The sequence below is a fragment of the Cibotium barometz genome, chromosome 30 (assembly GCF_041138505.1).
Source record: "Cibotium barometz isolate CiBa-2024 chromosome 30, ASM4113850v1, whole genome shotgun sequence".
Classification (NCBI taxonomy): domain Eukaryota; kingdom Viridiplantae; phylum Streptophyta; class Polypodiopsida; order Cyatheales; family Cibotiaceae; genus Cibotium; species Cibotium barometz.
In genome coordinates this window covers 13,184,314-13,206,217 of record NC_141075.1, presented here as the reverse complement: position 1 = coordinate 13,206,217, position 21,904 = coordinate 13,184,314, and positions in this window count along the sequence as shown.

The window sequence follows — 21,904 nt, the reverse complement described above, 5'->3', positions numbered from 1 at the left end:
TGACGATGTCCTGTCGCTCGTCGGCAAAAGGTGACAAAAAATAAAAAATACCAAAAAATAAAATAAAAAATAAAGAGTACTACTAGGCACATACAAAAAAGAAAACTCTTAGAGCCCGTATGGCTAGCTGGATACTTAATCACCAGTACTCCACTAACTTCTTTCCATCATACTAACTCCCCCACCCCCTCTAATTTCCAGAGAGACAAGAGAACTAACCATGTGTGCGACTTTCCCCATGTGCCTCACCAACCTCTCACCGATCTCACGAGAACACAATCGACTTCAGGAAGAGGAGCATGTTAACCACATATGGGTTAACACATTTCTATGACAACTATGTTCGCACACTTATGTAATGGGCACCCATGCAATATTATAAATCCCATCATTTGATGAGGGAAACACCCTAAAGATGCTCCCAAGTATTGAGCTTCAAAGGACATACAAGAGGATCTTGGTCAGTTGGCCAAACCATAGAGAAAAGCCTTGTAACTATGTTTTGGGCACCCCGGGTCACTTACTCTCGGACGGCAGCCTAGTGGGAAAAGGCTTGGAACTATAAAAGCCAATTCCTCTTGTTTGTAACTCATTCTCCCATTTGTGGAATAGAAGTGGAGTGTTCTCTCTCTCCCTCTCTTTTGCAACTCTAATCTAGCATGTGTGGTGTGCTTAGGATTTTAGAGTGACAATCACTTGTTCCCTCTCGCTCTCTCTCTCTCTCTCTCTCTCTCTCTCTCATGGTTAGGCTAACCAACGCGATCCTCTTCTATGGAGATCCCACACGATCTTCGCGTGGGAGACCTTGCATCACCTGTTGGATTAGAGCAACTGCCTTGGTGTGACAACGAGTGCAAGAGGACGACGGTGAGACAAGCAGCTGTGGTGGAGCTCTTGAGCTATGTTCGAGCTCGGCGGATAGGCAACTTCCCATGAAACAACTAGGGTAGGCTTTCCTTAATAGTTGATCTTAGCAAACAGGCCGCCTAATTATCATTATAAGGATTAACAACATATGATTTTTGGTTAATTTTAAAAAAGATTGACTTAATCATCACTACAAGGATCTTTATGGAGCATGTTGATTTTATTGAGCCTGGTGAGATCTCATAGGAGACGCATGATTATTCATATGGATTTAGATTTTTTTATATTTGACTTAGACATTTTCTTAGATCCATTATTGATAGAGATAGACCCTACCTACTACGAGGACTACTTCAATGACCTTGGAGATTTTAGGGTTAGTGATTTCATGGATGATGATTCCATTCATCTCATGTGTAGACATGTTGTTAGTCTTCAGTGATGATGATTATGATGATCTAGGATTGATCATGCACATAGAGAGGGATTCACACATGAGGATGTGATGCATAGTTTAAATCATGCACATACACATAAGGATATAGTGGAGTATAATTAACTAATGAAAACATGGCCTGCAAGGCAAGACAATAATTTTGAAGGCTTAAATTCATGCAATAGATCATGGACTCATTTTATCAAAAGGTGAGTGAACTAGATAATAAAAAATTCTCTTTAAGGAAGTTCTTATATGTATATATCCATGAGATAAGAGGGTTACGTATAAACACTTAAATCTGTAGTAAACGGACTTATTTTTTTGTAAAGGTGAGCCAAATGAGCATTAAAGAGTAAGAAATATATTATAAAGAGTGAAGTGGTGACAAAATTTTGCAAGCATTCATCTCTGCACTTTTATGAAGTTTCATTAGTAATTGACTATATTTTTTATAATTTTAGAAAAAAATCCTTAAATACGCATGGTTTTGAGGTTTTGATATGCTAGTTAGATTCATTGGGCCTGTTTTGGCCATTTTGGTGAACACACCTCCCCACCCCCCTCCTCAAAAGTCTTGCGTGCATAGGTACCATGGAGGTGCTTGTATCTCTTGTGAATTGGCGGTTCCTTTTGAGAGCTATATTATGATGTAATTAGGTTCTCTCATTGAAAAAAGTAATTTGCAATGCAACATGATTAGAGACTTATTTATCCTGCTTATGCTTGATTTATTTATCATTAGTGTTAATTATCTTGCTTCTTACGCCATGAATGTGATGACTTACTAGTACTCTTTAGAATATCAAGTTAAGTTGGTATTAGAAGTTCCTAGCGGTTGACTCATAGCAGTTAGTATCAGAGCTTCCTAGGTTGACTAATAGCAATGATTAGAAGCCGGGCTTCCATAGCAATAATCAGAAGCCTTTATTGTAGTTTGATCATGGTAGATTAAGATATATGATTAGGAAAATCTTCTAGAAAATGTATTCGTGATTTGGGGAATAGATTAAGGTTTCGGTTTGTTTTCTCATCTTTTCTCTAGATTTAAGGATTTGCCTTATTTCTTAGACATGCAAACACATTAATAGTGTTTCTTGGCCAAAGGGGAGAGATTAAGAGAAGGCTGTACATTTCCCACATTAGCTTTCAATAGAGATTCAATGAGAGCAAGAACATGCAATGCAAGAATTTCATCAATGTCCTCTAAAGAGAACTAAGACCATGGCCTCTAAAACGAGCTAAGACATTGGTCTCTAAAGAGAGTCTCCTCATTCTTTCCACATCATCTTGCACCATGGTCACTTAACTTCTTAGTTGAGAGGTTTAATGGGGAGGGTTTTCACACTTGGCAAGTCAAAGTTAAATTTGCACTCATGCAAGAAAATCTATGCGGGCTTGTTGATGCGAGGGAAGTGTGTTTTCCAATGATAAAGCACTTGTACAGTAGGCAAGAGATGAGAAAGCCTTATCGATAATTGCACTTGGGCTCAATGATGCATTCATTCACCACATTGTTTCCACAACTACATCAAGTGTACACAATTAAAGATAAGTCTAAAAAGCCATTTTTTGGACCTGAAATGTAATTCATGGGTTCATAAGCAACACACGTAAGAAAACTTAAAAGTATTATACATCTTACAAGCATTGGTGCTCTTGTGGAGAATGATGATGCAATCATCATTCTTTTCAAAAGCATGCCAAAGGAGTTTGGCAACCTTGTGACCACTCAAGCACTTATAAATCCTGCACTTGAGGATGTACATTGTTCATTGATGGAGGAAGAAAAAGACTCAAGGAGGAGTCTTTTGTCATCAACAATGAAGGAAAATGCCTTCTACCATAAACAAAAGTAGTTTAAGAAGTGCATAATGTGGAAAAAATGGGCACATGGACAATAGATAGCTGAACCAAATAGAATTACATATTATGATAAGAATGGGCACTTGCAGAAAGATAGCTAAACCAAAAGGAAGTGCGAGAAGCATGGGCAATCTACAAATACCCTTGAGGCTAGAGGTCTGAACACATCACCATCCCAACAAAGGGGATGAACATTTGTTTTGAAACCTTGTAACAGTCTTGGAGTCAAAGGTCATTACTTGTAACAATATTATCTTTGAATCAATTGAGTTACAGGCTGGAGGTTTGAACACGACACCATCCCAGTAGAGGGATGACCATTATTTTAAAACCTTGTAATGGTTTTGTTTTGAGTCAAAGGTCATTGCTTGTAGCTTAAATATTAGGATGAGGTCATGTGGACCTACCCCAAGATCATCAAATCAAGGGAGGTTGTTAGAATTCATGTGATCTTGGATCCTAGAATTATTTGATGGGTTGAGCATAAACCTGAGAGAGGGTGTGTATTTGTCTAGGGAGGTCCATTTGGATGGTTATATCTTCAAAGTTTATCAATGTAAAGGTGCATGATGGAAGAACTCCCTTGATAAATACACACCCTCTCTAAGGTTTATCCTCAACCCATTAAATAATTCTAGGATCCAAAATCGAGAGGAGGGGGGGGGGTTCACCTAAAATATGTAAGTGTAGCACGTGAGTTTATCAGGAGGGGTATATTATTTCAAAACAGTTATAGAATTACATTTACAAGAGGGGGTTTTTTAACCATTAAAAAAACGTAAGTTTATGAAGAAAAAGGGGTCATTTTATTCATAAAAGTATGTAAGTGTAAGGGGTTTTTTAAATACCCCTTGAACGCACGTGATACATAAAATTTCTTAGAGGTGAACCCCCCGAGCCAAGATCGCATAAATTCTAACAACCTCCCTTGATCTGGTGATCCCAAGGTAGGTCCATTTGGATGATTGTATTTTCAAAGGTTATTTGCTCAATGTAAAGGTGCATGATCGTAGAAAGTCAAATAGGCTCATTAATGGTGCACAAGTCTAGCCACATGGTTTACATATAGTCACATTATTGTGTGTATGACACATGAATGGTCTGAGCATTTATGGCACACATGATTTACCAAGGGTGCATGTGTCTTGTGAATTGGTAGCTTCTTGTTTTACCAAGGGTGCATGTATCTTGTGAATTGGTAGCTTCTTGTTTTACCTAGGATTGCATGTATCTTGATTTACCAAGGGTGCATGTATCTTATGAAATGGTAGCTTCTTGTTTTGCTCAATGTAAAGGTGCATGATGGTAGAAAGTAAAATAGGCTCATTAATGGTGCACAAGTCTTGTGTGTAAGACACATGGATAACATATAGTCACATGGTTTACATGTATTCACATTATTGTGTGTATGACATATGAATGGTCTGTGCATTTATGGCAAACATGATTTACCACCAAGGGTGCATGTATCTTGTAAATTGGTAGCTTCTTGTTTTACCTAGGTTTGTATCTTGTGAATTGGTAGCTTCTTGAGAGCTATATATGATTCTCTCATTGAAGAGCAATTTGTAATGCAATGTGAATAGAGTTGTTATGTCATAGTAGCCCCACCATCATAGACCGCCACCATAGCCAAGAGGGAAAAGAGTCTAGTCACCACCCAACCATAGAGGAATGTGGATAAGTGTCCACATTTTCGGCTTATATAGTTGCTTGCCTGCCTCGCCCACGGTCCTCCGACCTGGGTGCCTCACCCCTGAACCTCGAACACACTTGCCACATGCACTCTAGCATGTGGATTCCATGTACGGTTGAGCTTTGCCCCTGCCACATAGGCGACTCACATATGTCATTATAGGCTACATGACATTTACCCCCCTCCCCTTTTCTAAAGAGTTTTCGCTCGCGAGGAAAACAAACTGGAGAAAGTTTTTGGTAAGGATATATAGTTTTTCTCACTTGAGACCTTTTCTGACCTATCCTTCCACTTAACAATTTCTCATCGATGCACAATACACCTCGTGTTCTGGTCTTTAAACCTAAGAATTCTCCTTGGTTCATGTAGAAGTGCGGTAACTCCAAGGACCCAAATACAACTTTAAGAGACAAACTACGTTGTCTTGGTGATACATTGTTTTCACATGCCATTGACATGAAAAACTAGGTGTACTCGAGAGCTCTCTGACAACTCAAGTTTCTAGACTACACTACCAACAATTTGTAGACTACGCTACTAAATATTTGTAGACTACGCTACTAAATATTTGTAGACTACGCTACCATGCTATGCTACCAACTTGTTGACTCTTCTCCTTGCATAGCTCTATAGCCATAGGAGATCTAGACTAGAGTCCATAAAACAACGCTACGCTACGCTACCATGCTATGCTACCATAAATATTTGTAGACTACGCTACCATGCTATGCTACCAACTTGTTGACTCTTCTCCTTGCATAGCTCTATAGCCCCATAGGAGATCTAGACTAGAGTCCATAAAACAACGTAAATGGAGCAAATCTAGTCAAGAGCAACAAAAAACAGATTCCAAAGGTAAGAGGTACTCCTCTCCAATAGATTATTCATCTATGCCCAAGCATATGCTCTAGAACCTAGTTGGTTTTTTCGTTTGACCACCATAAATCTACGGATGGTTAACCTCTCTTACTTAGAGTGATATTTAACCTTTGAAGATTTTCCTTGAAAATGACTATCAAACTTGCTACCTCTACCCAACACTATATCTGCGGGCAACATGCCATATAGTTTGTAGAGATGTTTGCTAAAGAGCCTTTTAAACTGAGATGTTTTCACATCTAGTTCTCAAATCCTCAAGAATCTCATAATCAATGTGCTCCAATATTCAAGGGATTCCTTTGTATGTTCTACGACATCAAAGATGTTTTCATCTCGTGGAAACCACATGGACTTTAATTCAACAATTTTGTGCAATTGTTACAAGTCTTTAGCAAATTGTTCTATAATGTGGTAAAGCTCAATTGACCATAGAGTTTAAGGAAAGCTACACTTTCCTCTCTCCAAAAGTTCTTGCGTTTTTCCCAGAAATGTTTACACATCTTGCAAACGAAGATGAATTCCACATAGACAACATCTATGTGATGTATAGTGTCCATGCACTACTAGAAAATTAAGAGTAACATGAACCAATGAGAGTATCACTCCCAACCCATGAGTAGATACACGCCTATCCACATGTCTAATGTTGCAACCACTTTGGTTGCTTGGCAATACATATCTATGTCTCTATGGCAAACCATGTCTCTACGGACATGTTTATGGGCTATCTATGGTCACATGTAAAAGCTAATAGCACCATCTAGATACACCTCTACAAGTGTGGTCTCGCTGGACACCTCTACGTCTATGTGAAACAATATCGTAAACCATTTCAATTATGGGAAATGATTTACTATAAAGCAACATTTATGAGAAATAGTTTATCGCTTACCCAGTCTATATATACATATCTATATATACATATTCTCCAATATGTGGATTAGGTATTCCTCTAACACACCTTACACTGACAAACAAACAAAATCAATCTCTGTACTTTAAGACTACTTTGACATGAATAACACAACATCCAATTTGTGTTCAATACCAATATGAAGTCTGGCATATAACAAATCTTTGTTGCCTCCCCATGACAGTGGCAATGCACTACCTACCCATATAGGTGGCAATATACTACCCAATTGTAACCGATTACAACATAAATTAACGGGTCCTTCTACGCACTTCATAAACATATTACAAAACACAAATGTGTCACAGTTTCCTTTATTTCATAAACCAATATGATTATTCTTTTTCCTAGCGAAGTAAAGAGGAACAACATCCACTTTACCCTGTCTATCAAAACACCAAATATTTCCCTTGATTTGGCTGAGTAACTCCGTACTCCTCTAATAGTAACTCAGTACCCATGAATATACCCTTCTCAAGTTGGGATATTTATAAAGCCATCTTTAACAAGAAACTCAAGCCACTTATTGCAAAGTGCTCATCTAGATTTACTCAAAACCTTTGGTACTATGGCACAAAGTATGGAGCATTCCATCACCAAATTATTGTTGATCCAACATCCAATCAACAACTATGCCAATCTTTGAACTGTACGGTTCAGTGTCTAACTATGAGTCCCACTAGGCAGTGATAGAGGCCTTAGACTCAGCTTTAGTGTGAATACAAATAGCAAAGTTCTTTAAGAACTTGCCCCAAATATTTTGTGGATCCACCATGGCCAACTGCCATGCCTGAGCATAGCATGAAAACACTTCCACACCTACCCAAAATACACACTGAACACTCTTGGCAATTTGGCCACATCAAAATTGACAAGTTTAGCACTTTATCTAGAATAACAAGCACCTAAGGTTTGTGTCTTTCCATAAAATTTGATCTCATTGGAAGTCAACACCTATAACGGTTAAATGAATCTATCACTTTCTTCTAATAAATTTATTACCCCCATTTGACACAAGGTCAAGCGGGCATGAAGGGTCCACCTTTGAGCGCTCCATCTCAATACATAACCCAAGAGATTCGTTTGATCACTCTGGATCGGCACTCACTCTTCTTCTCATAGAAACCTCGACTAATCACTTCAGATTAGCACACCTTTCTATAACGAGGAAGACGATGATTGCTGGAAAGTGCGCGTGCAACAATACCATGCCAAAGTATAAAAAACGATCAAGATAACTGCTAGGCATTCTGTACTAGCATCAAGATCAAGATTTATGTAATCAGTTTGGATTAATGCTAAATCTAGTGTGGTTTGCCTCTAATCTCTCCAGATTTGCTTCAAACCCAAAGTTTACTTCAGAACCACCATGTTCAGTCCTAAACTCACTAGACATGTTAGAATACTCCACTAAGCTCTCTGTCTTAGAATTTTTTCAAACAAACACAGTCATGGTTTATAAAACTATGTTGGATCCAATGACAATAAATAACCATGCTCGTCTGGAGTGAAGTACTTCTCACTTTAACCAGGTAGTAACCCCATCACATACTCGTAATGCATTATCCACTCATTTCCCAGTGCCTTGCAACTAGTAGGTTCTACAAGGATATCAAGTTTGCAACACTAAATAGCCCAAGCAAACTAAACATTTACCATGCTTTCATGGCAGTCATTCCATACTTCCATGATTTGTACTGTAAGAAGCCAAACATACATTCAAAAATGAACACGAGTGTTGGATATAGGCGAGTCTATGCTCCTTGAATATTATAGGGCGTCCCCCACATATCACAACCAACCAACAATACTAGTCTCCCTGCTCACCAAGCACCATTTATATACCTTAGGATTCTCTTTGCACTCTAATGAAACATTCTACGTAAGTGCATAAAAGTGTGTTCAATAAATGCTTAGCCCGATTAACTAATAAGATTCTTGTAATGTGTAGCATTATAGCATTCTCCTTTTATCCTTTGTACTTTTAAAGTTAGAGGGTTGAGATAGGCCTACAATGTATCCCGAAATGCTTGGTGTCATTTATATACTTGAGGATTCTCTTTGTACTCCAATGGGACATTCTAGATGGGTGCATAAAACTAGCAAGTGTGTACATAGCAAATGTTTAGGTTGATTAACTAATAATCTTCCTATAATGTGTAGCATTGTCCTTTCATCCTTTGTCTTGTTATGCCATTTATATACCTGAGGATTGTCTTTGCACTCTAATGAGACATTCTAGATGAGTATAAAAATTGAGCAAGAGTGTATATAGGAAATGTTTAGCCTGATTAACTAATAATCTTCATGTAATGTGTAGCATTTTCCTTTCATCCTTTTTACTTTTTAAATTAGATTCCATTGGGGTTGAGATAGGTCCTGGAGAGACGGAAAAACTCTCTCACTTGTAGCAAGAGTAGTATGATCCACACTTAGCTCAATCCAATGGGATTTGCATCCCTTTCGGAGCTAGGGATTCAACCCGCACCGGTGCACAAAAGCTTATCCATTTGATGGAGAGAATGCTAAGAAAACTACTACTATTGACATAGACTCAACACACACTCAAGCTCAATCTTGCTATTGCTCACTCAACTCCACATTCCACTCATCCATACATCCAAACAAGAAGAAAGCTTAGCTATTGCTTACACAAGATCAAAGCATTCTTCATTCTCAAATACTCATTTCCCTAGCATGCACACAACCCTTGAAGCTATCAATAAGAAACATGCACACTAGAGAATTGACATGAGAAGAGAGACAAATATCAACTCATTGCATTGAATTAACAAAAGAATAGAACTTACAACAATGTAGATGGGGAGAGAGAAGAGCTTGCACCTCTATGGAAGAAGAGGGAGAGCTAGTCTCATTAGAGCTTAAACATGAGTTTGCCCAATGTGTCCATGCTCTCAAATGAGCCACCTTTTATACAAAAATTCTAGAACTCCCAAAAGTTCCCATGTGGGATTATTGTCAAGCCATCTCCCACATTCATCTACAAAGTGGAACTCTTTACAAGAGCCCTAAGTATCTTTTTTTGTTGCATCCTTGTATTGATCTTTATTTGTCATGCAACACTCCCCCCTTCCTATTTTGCGCACGTCCTCGAGCGCGGTAGTAGCAAGAGCTGCAACAAAAAAACAATGGATACAAGTAAAGTCTCTTATTGAAAAAAAAGAAAAGAAAAGAAAATCCAGCAATGATAATTTCACACGTGAGCATACAAGTGCAAGGCTGATTAAAGTTTTAATGAGTACTAAAATAGGTGAGTAAAGACTAGTCAAAGTGAGACTTAAGTGGTAGATAATGCTATGCAAAGGCAAGTGTGCTTTGTACACCGCCGGTTATGACCGCAGTCTCAATGTCCTACAAGTATGTAAGTTATTCCTAAGTGGCAAACCTACTCCTAAATATGAGCAAAGGTGATTGGAACTCTTTTTTTTTTTCTTCTTCTTCTTCTTCTTCTTTTTTTTTGATGTGTGTGTAGAAGGTGATAAAGATTAAGGTTCTATCCCAAAGAGACCCAAGCAATGGCCAAGAGACCTCCGCCAAGAGAATCTAAAGACCGCTAAGTATCTCAAGGGCGACAGACCCTTTTTCTTTCTTTTATGACCTAAGGAGTACCCCATGAAGATGAGGGCATCGGTCCCGAGGGCCCATAGTGTACCCCAGAGTCCTACCAACATCCATCAAGGCGATAGATTCCTCAAAGGTCTTTTTCTGAGGCTTTTAGACATCAGTGTTCACCCCATGGAAACCAAGGCATCGGCCCCAAGGTGCTAAGACAACCCCAGGTCCTACCAAGCATTTCTCATGGCTGCGGACACGTCATGTCTTAATTCACTTTGTACATATTTTTTTTTAGGGTATAATTTTTTTATAAACTATTATTACTCCTAGCACCTAGCTCATATCTAAGAGGTAGCTACCACTAGGGATAACTAATATACCCTAAAAGCATAAGAACTTGGCATATTCCCTTGGTATATATCCTACACTGTCTTTAGATAGAAATATCTTTTCCTAAGTCTTCTAAGACTCTAGAATTCACTCACCATATTTTAACCACTAATCAAAAACTTAAACCGACCAACATTGTATGAACATGCAAACCATATATTCGAAAGATAAGAGCACATAAAGAAATAAAGATTAAGATTTGAATACACCTGTTGTAGTGCCCTGTTGATGTTGTTCGTTTGCATTGATGCATTGCTGATTTTGTACAGATTGCTCCTCCTTGATCTTTGTAAGCGTAGCATGTCTCCCCCCTTCCTAATTTGTTTGCACGATAGGTGGACTAGTGGGGCGTGTTTGATGCACTTGTTTTAGCGAAGATCTCTGCAAAATTTTTATTAACAAACAAGAAAAGAAAAGAAAAAAATAAAATTTGCCATTGGTGCCAAACACCGAATATAGCCGAGGGGAAAAACCCAGTGGGAGAAAAGTGCCCTGGCTTGTCGATCTTATTGTGGAGTCGATGTGCTTACCCTTGCGCTCGTGGTGGAAATTATCTCAAAAAGAACATAATCCTCTAAAGGCATAAGGAACCACACTATGCAAACATTGATCTACCAAAGAGCTTCAATTGTAGTGCTAATGCCTTATCTTTGGGTTTGGCTATGTTCTCTTTAAGATGTGGGAATTTCAACAATTGTCGAGGAATTTGAGCAAGATAAGAGGATTTAGGCATTGAAATGCTAGATTCTAAGCTCAAATGAGACTCATGTGAAGTTGGATATGTCTTAGGTACACCAGTTGATGATGGAATTGTGTAATATGGAGAATTTGGGACAACTGGTGTTTCAATACATGTTTTAGGAGGATCAACATAAGTAGATTTGTAGGTGCTATCACAGCCACCTTTCCTTTCTTGAAGAGTTTGTGTTGATTTCTTTTGCACCCACTGATATGGAAAATCAAGGGTGGCTTTTGGAATCTTTTTGAAACACTCTTTTACCCCTAGCAAAGCATGGTATTTTGGAAGCCAAATTGCTGTTGCACCCTCATAATAGCCTTGTGCTTTAAGAACATTTTCTGGGACCCATCGCGAGTAACAATCCGAGGTTTGGGCTTGGAAATGATGTGCTTCTTAAGAGGCGTAGCAACTGGACTAGATGTTACCAGTTTGTACGCAGCTTTGGGTAGCCACATTGATAATTCCTTCTTGCCTGGCCTTCTTTGAGCGGCAACTAGAGTAGTTGGAACATGCCAGCCATGACCCTTACTTGAGTACTCATCAATTATCCACATCATTTGTTTTGGAGCTTCAAGAGCAGATTTTGAAAGTGGGTTTTGTAAGGTAGAAACATCACCCTTTTGATCAGCATCATTAGCAGATTTGAGTGTTAAATTCTCCACTGAGACTTCCTTGACATGCATAGCTGTTGTGGATGTATCCCTATAGTACAAATCATCTAGAAGGGCACGTGGTTGTACCATTCGTATAGGAATAATATCATATCCATCTGAGTCACAAAATTGAATTGGTTTCGGTAAAGCACATGTTGATAATGTTGCAAGGACTTGACTCCATTCTAGTGGATCAATTAAATGCTCAGGGAAGGGTTGTGGAATGTATACCTCATCTGATACACTTCGATTACCCTTAAGTCTCTCAGTGTTGAAATCCCTACATGAGGCTCCACACATCCATAGATCTTCTCGCCCATCTGACAATGTAACTCTTGAGCCTTCAGATGAAGCAGAATCAAACTCATCTATTGGAGACCTTGTTACATCACGATATGAGTGATTTCTTAGGTTGACCCTTGTGATGACAGAATCATGTCGGAGGTACAAATAATTGTATCCCCAATCTTGAATCATTTGAAATTGTCGCATGAACGGTCTACCCAATATCACTTCATAGTTTGGATGTTTTCCAAAATCCACTACTGCAAAGGTGTGCTCATATTCAATCCCACATGTGGTGACCAATATGTTCTCAAGCAGCCCAAGGGGATGTTCTAAGCTTCCATCTGCTAGCTGCAAGCGCATCCTGGTACTCCTAATAGCTGGTTTGCCCCACTTTTCCCAAATGGACCTTGTCACAATGCCCACACCTGCACCACTATCAAGTATTGCAGTTGAAGATACTTTTCGCACTTCTAATGGGAGGGTAGCATTTCCCTGATCGTCCTCACAAAATTTTTCTACTTTGTTGATAGGAACTGGCATTACATGCTTTGTTTCAGGGTGTATAGTACACTCATGGTGAACCTTTTGTAGCAATACCTGCTCTGACAAACATGTGGCAATATCATTCCACAACTCAGGTCGAATTTTTATCAAATCAAGCAAAGGTAAGGTACAAGCCACTGGTGCTGACAAAATAGCTTGCACCATACTCATATCTTTCTCCTTTGTCAACCTTTTATGCATGGAGGGTATCCTCAAGGTTTGAGAACAGTTCTCATATTCTCCCAGATATGATGGTAAGGTTTTCATTGTATGCTTACTTCTAGGAGAAACAATTGTTTGAACTTCCTCCTGGATTCTCAGGTGTCTAAATTTGTTTTCCGTGCCCCTGGTAAAATCCACCTCAGAGAATGGAGGCGAACTAATAGAAGACATGTTCTCATTAACTTTCTCATGAACTGCGGCCCACATCTCATTTGCCATGTCCTCATTAGCATCAATAACTTCATCATTGCATGGGAAGACAAGGCTAGGTGGTGGCAGATTACCCCCTTTCAATTGGGTGTCGATTGGTGCAGACCTTTCGCTATGAGCTTGTGAAATGAGCTCACTTTTCATTTCCCGACTTGATGACACTTCTGGTATGGTTTCTAATGTTGGCTTAAGAGAGGTTGGGCCCCGAGGAATAGGTGGTGGTGGTCCCTCAAGTATTGACTGAGCTTCCCTAATGAGTTGCTGATGTACAGCTAGATTGATCTTCTCCTCACGAGGGTTTGGGTATTCTTGAAGCTTCTTGGGTAGCTCAGATAAAGCTGCAATGCGACTTCTATGAGCATCAATGATGGCCTCTAGAGTCTCATTCACTTTATCCACAAAAACAGAACCCCCAGAACTATCCTCAGTCGTACTAGCCTCATCTTGTTTAACACTAGGCTCAGGTTGAGGTTGATGTTCCTCATGCACTTCTTGGGAAGTAAAAGTTTTATCCCTCATGTTTTGTTTAGAGGCTTCTTGAGAACTAGTGGATGCACTTTTAGTTTGCTTGTTTCGGTTCTTCTTCCTCCGAGTGGTTTTTTTTCTATTGGACTGTAGGGTCTTGTCCACTAGATTTGTCTTTGCATCCCTAGTTCGAGGTGTCTCATCAGTCTGTATTTCAGCGTTTCGTGTCTGTGATCTAGTCATGACTCTAAGTGGCACGACATCCTCATTCTCAGATGAAGGTGGTGATGGAACTGCACCTACAAGGTTGAGTGAGACCTTTGGTTGAGAGGAGCCTTCCTCATGTGGTTTCAGCAGACAGTCTTTTGGGAAGTGTTCTACACAACACCCTAGACAATATCTTTCAATCGGTGTAAACTGTTGTACTGTTGTATTGGACCGAGATGCTTGCCTAGAGCGATGTGGACAATCACGAGCCCAATGGGGTTCTCCGCACTCAAGGGCCCATTGGTTTGGCCTCTACTTTCCTTGGCTGCCATTGACCTGAGGGGCCTGGAGTCCTAGGTTGGTAGCCGCCTAGCAACATTAAAGAGTTTTGTTCCCCTGGTTGAGCGTCCAAGTGCTGGGCTTGGGTATGCGGGACTTTCAAAGATATTTTCTTTGGATGAATATGATACGTATTCTTCCTCCACATAGCCTGGGTTTATTAAGTCTCTACACATATTTGAATTGTCGTAGTCGACAACCCTCACAGGAGCAGTCCTTGGAGCAGGAGGTTGAGCACCAAGAACAGGTCGTGCTTGCTCTTGTGCCATCGGTGGCTTACGTTCAAAATTAGTATACTGTTGATACATTTGTGGAGCCACTCCACCCCTTGGCTGCTCACGTTCCTGTCTCATTCTCGCAATGCGACTGCATTCCTGTGTGGTATGGGTAAAGTTCCAAGCACAGGCTTGGCACCACTTTTTGTGGGTTGGTTTGTGACTAGAGGAGAAAAGGTATTACAATCCTCTGTTTTATGGTTACTGCCACATGCTCCACAAAGATGAGGACCTGTAGGAAGTACACTCCTCATTCTCTGCTGCTGTTGTTGTGGCTGCATGGGTGGACGATAGGTCTGTCCCAATCTCCGTAGTACTAGGTTAGCTATCTGATCTGGATTTACTAGCGCGCTAGACCCTGAACTTTGGTCATCACCCCACTGATCTCTAGGTTTCACCTCTGGGCCAGAACCATCTTGGAATTTGAAGTTATCGGTGAAATCCATAGCATCATGGCAACACTCATTGAAATTTGTATGCTTCTTCGCATAGAGATGTGTATGCAGAGTCGAATTTTTGAGTCCTTTTAAGAAGAGAGAAATTAATCGACTTTGGGCGGGCTTCTCATCTTCTGGGCAACGATTAATGTACTGCTTCATTCTATTTACACAGTCTCTAACACTCTCGTTCTCGCCTTGTTTGAAAGAGTAGATGTGTGCTACCGTGTCATGTTGTATTCCCATCAAGGAAAAAGCAGCAATGCATTAGGACCTCAATGGAGTCTTCTTGGGCCCTTTTATTTGGCAGTTTAAGGGTGTCAAACCTTTTCACTTAAGAAGAAACGTTTTCTAATTTGAAGCTTCAAAACGGCTACTTCATTCGAATTTGAATTTTGGGGGGAAAATGGAATTTAAAATCTAGCGGATACAACCATATCATGTAACATATCTATGGAAAGCTCTTGATGCGTAGATCACGGATCTGTAATCTCTGCTCAAATTGGAGCTTGTATGTAGAAGTTATGGAGGTCCAAAAATTGTAAAATTGCCGCCCCCTCCTTTTTGGGGGGAAAAGTGCACCCTTTGACCACTCTTACACCTCTCTTAATCACCAATGGTTTTTGCTTACATGGCGGGCTCCTATTTGTCAAAAAGTTAAACGTTTCCATAACCTCATGGCAAATTAAAGGGCCCAAAAAGACTCCATTGAGTTCCTAATGAATCTCTCTTCCAAAACTCGTAAAGAAGATTTGTCTGAAGCCTCTAATGCCTGAAACCAAGCCAGGGCTTTTCCCTCAAGAGTGAGTCCAAATCCTTCAATTTGAGTATGCTTATCAGCCACTTGCTCAGCTCGAACTGCTTGCCTAAATGCTGCTACATGATCGTATGGATCTCCCGACCCTTCATACTTCTTTACCAGTTTCTGAAGAGTTGATGGTCTTACTTGTCTTGAATACTCGTCATAGGGCCTACGGCCTCTCACTCTCAGTGGAAATTGTTCCTCTCTTTGGAAAGATGGTCCACATGTTTCCAAAATTGGTGTGGGTACCCTATTACCAGCCTCATCAAACCCCTCCAAAGATCTTGTCACCCGCATTTCAGGAGGTGCATTAATGGGATGCCGAGTTGGCTCCCCTACCCTCCGATTGTTATAGTGAGAAAGATGTTGGTGTGGTGTGACCTGTGGTCGCACATTTGGTGTAGGACGATATCTTGGTGCTAGAGTTGGGCTACTAGCTGTGGTCCACTTGGATGTTGAGGGTCCCTCTCTAGTGAACTCTCGTAGGGGAGGAGCAACAGTTTCTCCAAGAAAGGTTGTCTCTCCCGGTTTGGCTGTATTTGTTGAGAACACTTCCATGAATAATGGTTGTCCTTTCCACGTGAGTTCCCTAATCTCTTTCCAATCTAAGGTTCGGTATTCATTGGCCCATTTATCAATTATTCTGTTCATGTGTCCTGCAAGCTTCTCAACTACCACCACATGAGCTAGAGGAAGATCCAGCTGTGGCAATCTAGTTGTGGCATAATATCCCTCTAACGAGTCCTTATAGACCTCTTGAAGTGGGTCATCCTGTAAGACCTTTGTCACAGGAATTTGTCGTACAAACTCCCATTGGCATTCAGCCCCCTGATCCAGTTTACACTTGCCTTTCCTATCCCTTTCCAAATTTAGATCTACAAGAAGTAAATCATCTATGGATGGCTTTGAGGAATTGGCATTGGATGGTCCAGGCATGTCCGGCTCGATGAGCCAATCATCTCTAGACACCCTTGCTCTGGAAAGTTCTGATAAGTCTAAGAACTCGGTTCTAGAGAGCTCCCCTAATTTGTCTACCTTTTCTGGATGGTAGGTGACTTCGTAGCGAACACCATCTCCACCCATGTACATGTTACCCTGGTCATTGACTAGAGGTGCTCTAGCGTAACTATCTATCCTATTTTTTTTATTTTTATTTAATTATGATTTTTTTTAAAATGATTTTATATTTTTTTATGTTTTTATTTTTTTAAATTTACACAAAAACTATGAATCACACTAAAAAAGATACTAATTATGCACAAAGTTACAAAAATTAAAAAATGCAGGTTAAACTAATTATGCAAAGAATTAAAAAAAAATAAAGAATTACAATTTATGCAAAAAAGTAGACTCCTAAAAAACACTTAAGTTATAAATTTTTTTATTTTTTTATTTTTTAAAAAAAATTCTTTTATTTTTTTTGTTTTTTTTCTCCTTTTGTTGGTTTTTTTTAAACTAATAAATTTCGTGCCAAATATAAAAAATATGAATTTACTAATTATGCATCATTTACAAAACTTCTAAAAATAAAAAAAAATAAAAAATGCAAGCTACTTTAATTATGCAAGACTTTACAGAAATTAAAAAAATGAACAATGGTTTCAAAATACAAAAGTAAAAATTGTTTTTTTTCTCTTTTTATTTTTTTTAAAAAAATAAAAATAAAATTATTGTTTTATGGTTTTTTTTTCTTTCTTTCTTTCTTTCTTTTCTTTTTCTTTCTTTTTTCTTTTTTTTAAATTTAATATATTTTTTTTAATTTTTTTTCTCTTTTTCTTTTTTTAATCTATCTCTTTTTCTTTTTTCTTTTTTTTTCTTTTTTTTTGAAATTTAATATTTTATGGTTTTTTTAATTTTTTTCTTCAATTAACAAAGATATTAAAAAAATAAAAAAAAAATTAAAAATTCCACTAACCTTATCAGTTAACTCCGTCAGATCGTGCAGCTCCGGATTCTTCGCCGGCGCACGTGCTCGTCTTCAACGCGCCAGCTGCTCTGCAGCTCTCCACCGCCTTCACACCTTCTCGTCTTCTTCTCGTCTGCTGCTCTGCAGCCAACCGTCAGTCGACCTTTTGATGCCGTTTTGCTGCCGTTTTGCTTCCCACTGCAGGCTACGCCCGTCTCACTCCTACTGCTGTCGGCTGCAGGCTACGCCCATCTCACTCCTTCTGCAGGCGCACATTGCAGACGTACGCCGCCGGCCGCCTTTGCTTTGCTGTCGTATGAGCAGTCTACGCCCACTGCAGGCTCACGATGCTCCCATACGCCCCCCCTCGTCTTCTTTCAGCGCTGACCAGCCTTTCTCAATGCAGCGCTCAAGGCAGACGACCCCCTCCAGCTTCACACACTGCTGCGCCTCCTTGCAGCTACCTCTCACGCGGCTGCTTGTCCCTTTTTTTTTCTGCTGCGCTCGCTTATGCCAACGCCGCCTAGCAGCGCCTCCTTGCCCCGCAGCCAGCTGCTTCCATGGCCACGTCAACGCATAGAATATATATATATATATATATATATATATATATATATATATATATATATTCTTAAAACCGCCTCTGCTCTCCTTTCAACCGGCCTTCCAACAGCCGCATATATATATATATATATATATATATATATATATATATATATATGTCTATTTATTTATTTTTTCTTTGCTGCGACGACTCCCCACAAAACTACAAAACAACAAAACAATAAAGGAAAGAAAGCCGCTTCACTACTTCCTACCTATCTCTCGCCAACTTGCAACAAAAATACAAAAACAGAAAGTACTTAAATTCTGATTAATGGCGGGATTACTCAACCGCAATGGGGTTTAAATTTTTTCTTGCTTCTCATCAAAAAAACGAAAACACACAAGGCGCCCTTGAGATCACACACTCAATGCCCTAAACCTCAAAAAAAAAAGAAATAGTGGTAGTAATGCAAGCTTCTCAACCGGTTTTGAGTCTTCTCCCCGGCAGCGGCGCCAATGGAGAGACGGAAAAACTCTCTCACTTGTAGCAAGAGTAGTATGATCCACACTTAGCTCAATCCAATGGGATTTGCATCCCTTTCGGAGCTAGGGATTCAACCCGTACCGGTGCACAAAAGCTTATCCATTTGATGGAGAGAATGCTAAGAAAACTACTACTATTGACATAGACTCAACACACACTCAAGCTCAATCTTGCTATTGCTCACTCAACTCCACATTCCACTCATCCATACATCCAAACAAGAAGAAAGCTTAGCTATTGCTTACACAAGATCAAAGCATTCTTCATTCTCAAATACTCATTTCCCTAGCATGCACACAACCCTTGAAGCTATCAATAAGAAACATGCACACTAGAGAATTGACATGAGAAGAGAGACAAATATCAACTCATTGCATTGAATTAACAAAAGAATAGAACTTACAACAATGTAGATGGGGAGAGAGAAGAGCTTGCATCTCTATGGAAGAAGAGGGAGAGCTAGTCTCAAGAGAGCTCAAACATGAGTTTGCCCAATGTGTCCATGCTCTCAAATGAGCCACCTTTTATACAAAAATTCTAGAACTCCCAAAAGTTCCCATGTGGGATTATTGTCAAGCCCTCTCCCACATTCATCTACAAAGTGGAACTCTTTACAAGAGCCCTAAGTATCTTTTTTTGTTGCATCCTTGTATTGATCTTCATTTGTCATGCAACAGGTCCCTATAATTAGCCGTATTGATTTTTTTTTCCAAAAATATATTCCATGTATTTCTATTGTTAAATGAAGGTACCACCTTCATTTATTATGCTTACCTCAATGCCACACATGCACAGTGTATATATATTATGTCTTTCATCTTAAATACCATTGGGAATTTAGATTTCACTTTAGCTACCATTTCTACCTATCAATTACTACATGTTAAGCATGCAGTGTAGATATCTTATGTTTTCTATCTTGAATACCATAGAGAATTTAGATTTCACTTTAGCTACCAAGCTATTGTTACTACCTGTCAATCACTACATGTCAAAATTGAGTCATCACCATAAAGAAACACTTATGTAATGGCAATGATTCTTACCATGTACTGAAGAGTAGAGTTTGATTACTTTTCTGGAAACATTAGCTTTTAAGTGTTTATCTATACTTCACTACCATGTTGTTGGGGCTTGCTTCAAGCCATAGAAGCTCCTCTGTCGTGCTCTTCACTATCTCTCACATACTATGTAGTAAAAGAAAAGAGTTTGATTACTTTAAACTTTAAAGTGTTTATCTATACTAACCATACCATGCTCTTGGGGCTTGCCCCTCAAAACCACAGAAGCTTCTTTGTCATGGTAAACTAAGTGCTCTCACATAGCCTTGGGCTTGCTACACATATACTTCCTCTTTAAAATTTATTTTTATGCTTTAAAAAAATGTATTAGTAACATCCATTTGCCAAATATGCCATTTATGAATGGAATGTAGGGAAATGAGTAGCCTAATTGAACTCATATTGACCTAATGAAGGTATTCTTCTCTTATCCTTAATCTTAATGATTAATAGAGTACACAATGAGATTAGGGTTAAAGTTTAAAGTACTAACCTTATTTTAGCTTCTTGTCCTTTGCCTCTTTGTGAGTATGCTTAATATGTGTTCGTCTTTTCTATGTCTCTTATTTTTTGTAGGTGGAGTTCATTAGATGTGTTACTAATCACTTTTTTTAATTTGATATTTTGTAGGTCTTACACTAATCCTCTCTGTCGGCTTGACAATAAAGAGGTAAGACCTCTTTTTTTTATATTTTTAAATGTAATCTCTATGTTTATTTCACCCTTGTGGGTAGCGGGTTTAGGTTTAGCTTAATACATAATGCATAAGCTTATGCATAAAGCATAATGCATAGAGCTTAAAGCATTAATAGAGCTCTATGCATAAGGCTTAATGCATGCTTAAAGCTTATGCCTAATCTAGAATTTGAGACTTATCGGTTGTTTCTCTTGTATACTTGCTTGTATGCTCTTTTGAATGCTTAACTAGTTATATTAATAGTTTTTTATAAATAGAAACTTTGCTTATCTTAATGCTTTTTTGTGGCTAGGTTTAGGGTTTCTTCTCCAAAGAAGATCAACCACGTACAAGCCCTTCTCATAAGCATAATATGTAAGCTCCTTCACCTTGCTCTCTTGTATGCTTGTTTGTGTTCTTGAATGCTTAAGTAATTGTATTAATAGTTTTTTATAAATAAAAAAATTACTTATCTTAATGTTTTTTGTGGCTAGGTTTAGGGTTTCTTCTCCAAAGAAGATCAACCACTTACAAGCCCTTCTCACTCACAAGCATAACAGGGAAGCCTCTTGACCTTGCTCTTTGTTATTTTTGCACCTTTGGGTATCGGGGATTATTTTTCTTGCATATGTTTTGCCTCTAGGCCTTATGCATGCATGAGAACTTATGCATGAGGCTTATGCATGAGCCTTATGTATAACGCTCTATGCATGAGGCTTATGCATGAACCTTATGTATTAATCTCTATGCATGAGCCTTACGCATGAGCTCTATGCATGAGGCTTCATGCATGAGACTCTATACATGAGGCTTCATGCATGCATGAGCCTTATGCATTAAGGCTCTATGCATGAGGCTTATGCATTAAGGCTCTATGCATGAGGCTCTATGCCTAAGCTTATGCCTAAGCTTCATGTAAAATATTTATGCATGCCTAAGCTTATGCATAAATCATTGAGCTAATGCATGCATAAAACTTTAAGCTTATGATGAATAAAGATTTATGCATGCATAAGCTTATACATAAAGAATAGATCTAATGAATGCATAAAGCTTTAAGCTTAAAGCTCTATGAATAAAGAATTATGCATACATCGTATGCATAAAACTTTATGCATAAGCTTTATTAATAAGCTTTATGCATGACCTTATGCATAAAGCTTAATGCATAGCTAGAAACTTTGCTTTTTGTGGCTAGTTTTAGGGTTTCTTCTCCAAGAAGATCAACCGCGTATAGGCCTTCTCCACAAGCATAGGAGGTAAGCCTCTTGACCTTACTCTTTTTTACTTTTGTACCTTCGGGTATTTTTCTTTCATATGTTTTACATCTATGCCTTATGCATGCATGAGGCTTATGCATGTATGAGC